This window comes from Lathyrus oleraceus, chromosome 7, assembly GCF_024323335.1.
Source record: "Lathyrus oleraceus cultivar Zhongwan6 chromosome 7, CAAS_Psat_ZW6_1.0, whole genome shotgun sequence".
NCBI lineage: Eukaryota > Viridiplantae > Streptophyta > Magnoliopsida > Fabales > Fabaceae > Lathyrus > Lathyrus oleraceus.
Genome location: NC_066585.1, coordinates 28,038,887 through 28,045,669, shown reverse-complemented (window position 1 = coordinate 28,045,669; position 6,783 = coordinate 28,038,887). Strand labels below are relative to the sequence as shown.

Below are 6,783 nucleotides of genomic sequence, written 5' to 3'. Positions count from 1 at the left end.
GAGGTTGAACAATAGGTTTCTGATCATCCTCCATCAAAATCTTGTGCGTACACAGTGTTGGGCTGATTCCTTTCAAATCGTCCACCGCCCACCCAATAGCACTCTTGTATTTCTTGAGTACTTTGATTAGCTCTTCTTCTTGGATCTCTCTCAAACCTGAATTGATGATTGCTGGACATTTCTCTTCATTGTCAAGAAAGACATATTTGATATGTTCTGGTAATTGTTTCAACTCCATCCCCTTATTTATATCTTGCTTTTCTTTTGGAGATACTTTAGGTCGAAGCTCTTCCCACCGTTGTGGTCGAGAATGAATCCAAGGAGGTTGCGCATTTAACATAGACACAACTTCAAATTCTTTCTCATTTATTCCGTCAGTATCCTCAATGATAGATAAGCTTAAAACTATTTCTAAGGGAAGCTTTGGTGTTGTAATCTACATAGATTTAGCAAACACTGTATCCAGAACTTCAATACTTTTACTCGCACCTTCGTCATCCTTGAATTTCATAGTATCTCTCACATCAATTTTGAGCTTTTCATCATAGACTTTGAGGGTCATAGTTCCTTCCTTAATATCTATGATGCATCTTCTAGTTTCAAGAAAAGGTCTTCCCAAAATGAGAGGGATTTTCTCGTCTTCCGGTATCTCGAGTATCACAAAATCCACCGGGAAAACAAATTTATCAATCTTCACCAAAACATCTGTTGCTATACCATAGGGTCTCTTCATAGAATGATCAGCAAACTGCAGTGTCATGCAAATGTCTTGCACTTCTCCCAACTCCAGTTTTTTGTAAATCGAAAGGGGCATTAGACTAACACTTGCTCCCAAATCGATTAGTGCTTTTTTGAATGATCTATCTCCAATGGTGCAAGGAATAATGACAACACCTCTATCTTTTTTCTTCACCGGAATTTTTAGACCTTGCAAAATAGCACTACAAGTTTCAGTTAGCATAACCGGCTCGCCCTCGATCGACCTTTTCTTCGATATGATGTCTTTCATGAATTTGGCATAGATCGGCATTTGTTCTAAAGCTTCAGTAAAAGGTATGTTGATCTCGAGCTTCTTGAATAATTCTAAGAATTTCTCAAAAAAAAATTCATTGAGATCTTTCTTCTTTGTTCTCGTAGGGAAAGGAAGAATGATCTTTGGTTTTTGCTTCTCTTGCTGGCTTGCCGGCTTCACCACCACTTCTTCAGCTTGTTTTGGCTCTTCTCTAATCTCTAAATCAACTTCCAACAACCCATCTTCTTCGACCTGTTCGTCAACTTGTTGTTCATTAGCTTTTCCTTTTCTTGTGACCACTGCTTTAATGTGACTTTGATCACGTGGATTAACAACTGTTCCACTGGGAAGTGTGCCAGGTACCTGGGAATTGGAAGCTAAATGTTGAGCTATTTGACCCATCTGAATTTCAAGATTTTTTATGGATGTTGTAGTGTTCTTCTGATTATTTCTAGTCTCCTCTTAGAACTGGATGTTGTGAGCTGCCATCTTTTCAATTGCGATCTCCCAATCTACCTTCTTAGGGACTTGTTGTTGCTGTTGCTGATATTGGTTTTGATATTGACCTTGTACCTGTTGTTGCACATTCCCTTTTTGATCCTTCCATGCAAAGTTGGGATGATTCTTCCACCCCGGATTGTATGTGTTGGAGTAGGGATTATTTTGCTTTAAAAACTTGATATTTTCTATCTGCTGCGGTGTTGCAAAGCAATGAACAATATTCTGTGGTCCATTACAAATGCCACACACATCGTTTGGTGCCTGTTGCACTTGAGCCACTTTCTGAGCACCTATGTTTAGTGCTTTCAACCTTTTCTCTACCTCCGCAGCAACTGCTTCTTTAATTTTCACATGTTTGTTTGTTTCAAGCTTCAAGTCAATAACTACAGATTTGCTTGACACCCTATCATATAACTCCAAATGCTCATTCGAGGCAATTACTCCAATTATCTTCTTCATACCGGTGGTTGTTGCAAAGTTAGCTGAGCCACCAGCTGCTGAATCAAGGATTTGTCTCGTTTGAATTCGAAGACCATTAACAAACATTTGCATCTACTCAGTTTCATCCATGTTGTGAGTAGGACAAGCCACTAGGATTCTCTTGAATCTTTTATAGGCATCTCCTAGTGACTCACCCTCCTTCTGCTTGAAGTTTAGGATCTCGTATCTTTTTCTCAGTGACACAGATGCGGGAAAATATTCCTGCAAGAATGTTGTTTCCATCTGCTCCCATGTAGTGATACTGCCAGCAGGTAAGGAATAGAACCACTATTCGGCTTCATCTGCTAAAGTGAATGGGAACATACGAAGCCTTATTGCTTCTTCGTTATGTCCAGGCATTTTCAGCGTTGTGCTCATAGTTAAAAACCTTTGGAGATGCTTGTTGGCATCTTCATTCACTCTTCCAGAAAAGGACCGCCTTTCGAGTTGATTAATTGTGCTGGGATGCAGCTGAAATTGTTCTACATTAACCGGTTGGTTTACAATTGTCATCCGACCACCCGGAGTGTTGGTTCCGCCATAGTCACTGAGAAGTCTCTCTGGTGGTGGTGGATTTGCAGCCATGACTTCAGGAACTGTTTCCGCGTCTGAATCTGAATTCTCTGAGTGCACTGAAACAACTTCCTCCTCTGCTTTCTCTGCTAATTCTAGTTTTTCTCGCTTAGCTTGTCTCAGTCTAGCGCACAGAGTTCTTTCTGGATCTGCGTCAAAAGAAAAATCCGCTGAGGCCTTACCTCGCATAAACAAGTTAGACAAATATTAGAATGGAATAACAAGATTGTCACATATAAAATTTTGGTTGACGAGCAACAAAATTTCAATAGAATAAAAATTAAAATAGGTATTTTGGCAATCCCCCGCAACGGCGCCAAAAACTTGATCGGCAAAATAACAAGTGTACTATTTTTACCGATGTAGTAATAAGGAGTTTTATTGCCAAGTATCGATCTCAGGGATTGCGTAGGAAATACTTACTTTACTTCTGATTCTATTAGAACAAAAAGATAATGGTTTGGTTGGTTTTGGGAAATTATAACAAAAAACACAAAAAGATAGTAGAAATAATTGATTAAGATAAAATATGCTAGGGTGAGTGGTTGATTTAACTAGTTATGAATTCAGTCAAGATTTCCTTAATACACATGAAACATTCAATTACCTAACCTCAGAATGTTCTTCCTTAAGTCCTTAAAGAAGAAACTATTAAACTACCAATTCTTACTCAAATGTCCATTCAATTAATCATTGGTTTTAATCATAAACAATATCGAGGTTTATGGTGATTTACAAAAGTTCCTAGTCCTAGGTGATGCAATTGTAAACCCAATTGTGTGAAAACCCTATCAATCACAATCCTGTTATTGTTAGTCATAGATCTAATTGTATTTGTCCGATACAAAAGCATAATAACATTACACAATTGAATTGAAATACGTGACATGGTAATAAGGAAATCCAATATTCGAATTCATAACATACGATCAAATCAGGACCACCCCCCTAACATTGGGGGTTTAGCCTCTCATAGTATTCAAAGAAATCATAGTGTGAAAATTAAACATTACAAAGAATTAGGAGATTTTGATCTTCAATGGTTGATGCCCTTGAATCTCGCCGTCTCCAAATCCTCCGTAGTAGCTATCTTCTTCAGTGCAATGTTTTCTTTCGTACGTCAAAAAGTGTCTCTCTCTTTCTCTCCCAAGTATTCTAATAGCTTCAGATGGATTTTCTCCCAGCAAAAAGTCCAAAATACCCCTCATCAGCAGAATAGACCAACACGACAAAAAGTAAAGTTTCTCAGTCGCGCCCATCAACACGGGCCGTGTGGATTCACACGGGTGCCCGTGCGTGCTCTTCAACATTTGCATTTTCAGAGCAAGCTACAGAGGCATCAACACGGGCCGTGTGGATTCACACGGGTGCCCGTGTAAATGCTTTGTTTTAACTCTTTGAGCTCTCTTTTCCTAACAAACAACACGGGCCGTGTTGATGCACACGGGGGCCCGTGTTGACCTGCTTTATCTTCATATTTTTGCCTTTCTGAGCATCCAACAGTCAGCTATTAGTCCTTTTGAACCCATGCAACAACCTGTAACAATAACACTACCAAATCGAAGCATAAAAGAGACTTTTTGACAAAAACATGTAACAATATACAATGCGATAGTAAACTAACAAAACATGTTAAATGACTATAAAACAACTAAAAACAACCACAAATTTTACCAAAGTGATGAAAATATGTCGGATCAAAGGTGGGAATTCAATGGAAATGGTGATCGATCAGTAGGTATATTTTCTTTAGAAGCTTTGGACTCGCTCATTGCTGGGTTATGAGGCCCTTCGTATGTGGTCCCACTTCGTAATATGATAGCGTTAGCTTGCCCTTGAGGGTTGAGTTGAGGTTGTCCAGGGAATTGTCCTCTAGGTGTAGTTTGCAGGGCTTGGTTTTGTGCAACCTATGAGATCTGGGTTTCAAGCATCTTATTGTGAGTAATTATCTGATCAACCTTAGTCCCTAATTGCGTTATCAGTTCATTTACGTGAACGTTCTGGTTTAGGAATTCTTTATTTTGCTGAGTCTGGCCTAATATAAAGTTCTCCATGATCTTCTCAAGGTTAGGCTTCTTGGGCACAACTTGCATATGTTGATTTGGCTTTTGGGCTTGAAAACCTTGTGGTCTTTGAGGTGCATAGTTTTGGATAGGGTTCTGGTTTCTATAGGAAACATTCGGGTGATTCCTCCATCCAGGGTTGTAAGTATTTGAAAATTGGTTACCTTGGGTGTAATTCACTTGGTCGGTGTTCAGGTCGTTCAAAAGGTTACATTCCGCCAATTCGTGTCATTTAGATCCACAAAGTTCACACTCTGTGTGGGCTACCGTTGCGGTGTTAGAGTTTGTAGAAATATGTTCGACCTTAAGGGTTAAAGCGTCCATTTTCGCTTGCATCATGTCCGTAAAGCTTATCTCATGTATTCCACCTTGGGTCTCCTTTTTCTCTACTGATGCTCGTTCAGTTCCCCGTTGGTAATGGTTTTTGGCCATATCCTCAATTAGGTCACAAGCTTCAAGGTAAGGTTTGCTCATCAGCGCACCACCAGCGGCAGTGTCGATGCTCATCTTTGTGTTATAATGGAGTCCATTGTAGAAGGTATGAACGACCAGCCATTATTCTAGGCCATGGTAAGGACAAACTCTTAACAGCTCCTTGTATCTCTCCCAAGCTTCAAAAAGTAATTCTCCTTGGTTTTGAGTAAATCTAGCTATTTGGTTTCGAAGAACAACAGTCTTACTAGGGGGAAAATATCTAGCAAGGAATACTCTCCTAAGGTCTTCCCAGGTAGTTATTGAGTTAGCTGGAAGTGAATCTAACCACGAACGTGCTCTATCTCTGAGGGATAAAGGAAATAACCTTAAACGAATTGCATCAGGTGAAGCATCGTTGGATTTAAAGGTGTCGGCCAGTTGGATAAAGACTTTTAAATATTGATTTGGATTCTCAATAGCGAGACCCGTGAATTGGTTCTGTTGCACTAATTGCAGTAAAGATGGTTTTAGTTCGAAATTGTTGGTAGGAATGAGGGGGTTTAATATACTATAACTAAGTTCCTCGTCAGAGAGTTGGGAAAATTCCTTAAGAGGTCTCCGGTCGCGATTCTCGGCCATAACTTTCTTAATTCGGATGAGTAAGAGGCGTGTACGAGTGTAACATTCGGGTTCCGCTAAAGGATCTACTAAATTTCCGGTACTACGGGTTCTTCGTACTTACCGACTAATAATTCCTTAGTCTAGACGGTGTAACAACAGGGTATGGAATTTAACGAAGTTGGTCCCCGACAACGGCGCCAAAAACTTGATCGTTGTATTCGCAAGTGCACGAATCGCGTCAGAGTAATATAAAAGATTATCGATCCCACAGAGACCAAATCGTCAATCTATCGATTACTATTGTTACGATGTTTACCTAAGGCGGTACAAATGAGATATTGATGTCGCAAGATAACAGTAAGTAAAGAAAATGATAAATACAGTGCAGATAAAGATAGGCTTGAATGTATTTCACGTCAGTTAAACGATGCTTCGATTGTCTAAATAGAACTACTTATGGGGCAATGTTTTCTACTCTTGAAAAGAATCCATTTAACAGGAATTGTCGCTTTCGCGTATTCAGAACCGAGTTTACCCTTAAATTAAGGCCTTTTATTGTCACTTATAAAAGGTGCGCAGAATGCTAAAGTAGTAAACCTATTTTTAAGAAATAAGACTCGTAAGCTTAGTTGAAAAGTGATTTTGACTCGGAAAGTTTTACCTAAGAAGTTTCCTGATTTTAAATCTATCAACGCGTCCGAAAACAGTTTCAAAAATCATTTTTCCTTAAAGTGATAAAAATTCCTAGTTAACTAAGCCAGGGTGCTTTTCGTACTCCTTGAGTAGTTAAAATTAACCAAGTTTGTTTTAGAAAACTCGAATTAAGAATCAAAACAGTCCCTAAAGCATTTCTACAGATGCAATATGTGAAACATCTCTTTAACCGCGATCCTTACATTCTAACCTTTGAAAGATTTAGCCAGACATGGTAATACAAACAAACACAACGATATTGATCATGATGAAAAGTTGTTTAGAATATAAGGCGTAAAGAACAAGTAAAGCGTGTGAAACAATTAAAATGAGCAATAAAGATAATGTCGAGAAAATTAAATAAAGTAAAGACAATGACAGCAAATTAAATAAAGTAAGACAATGGCAAGGAATTAAATAAAGTAA

The 6,783-nt window shown here is 38.8% G+C and overlaps 1 non-coding gene across 1 annotated transcript; it reads left to right on the top strand.

Moving 5' to 3' along the window:
- The first annotated feature begins 5,191 nt into the window (after window positions 1-5,191).
- Window positions 5,192-5,298, top strand: LOC127108578 (small nucleolar RNA R71). The gene has a single exon (XR_007796105.1). It is a non-coding gene; the product is annotated as a small nucleolar RNA R71 (small nucleolar RNA).
- Window positions 5,299-6,783: the final 1,485 nt, after the last annotated feature.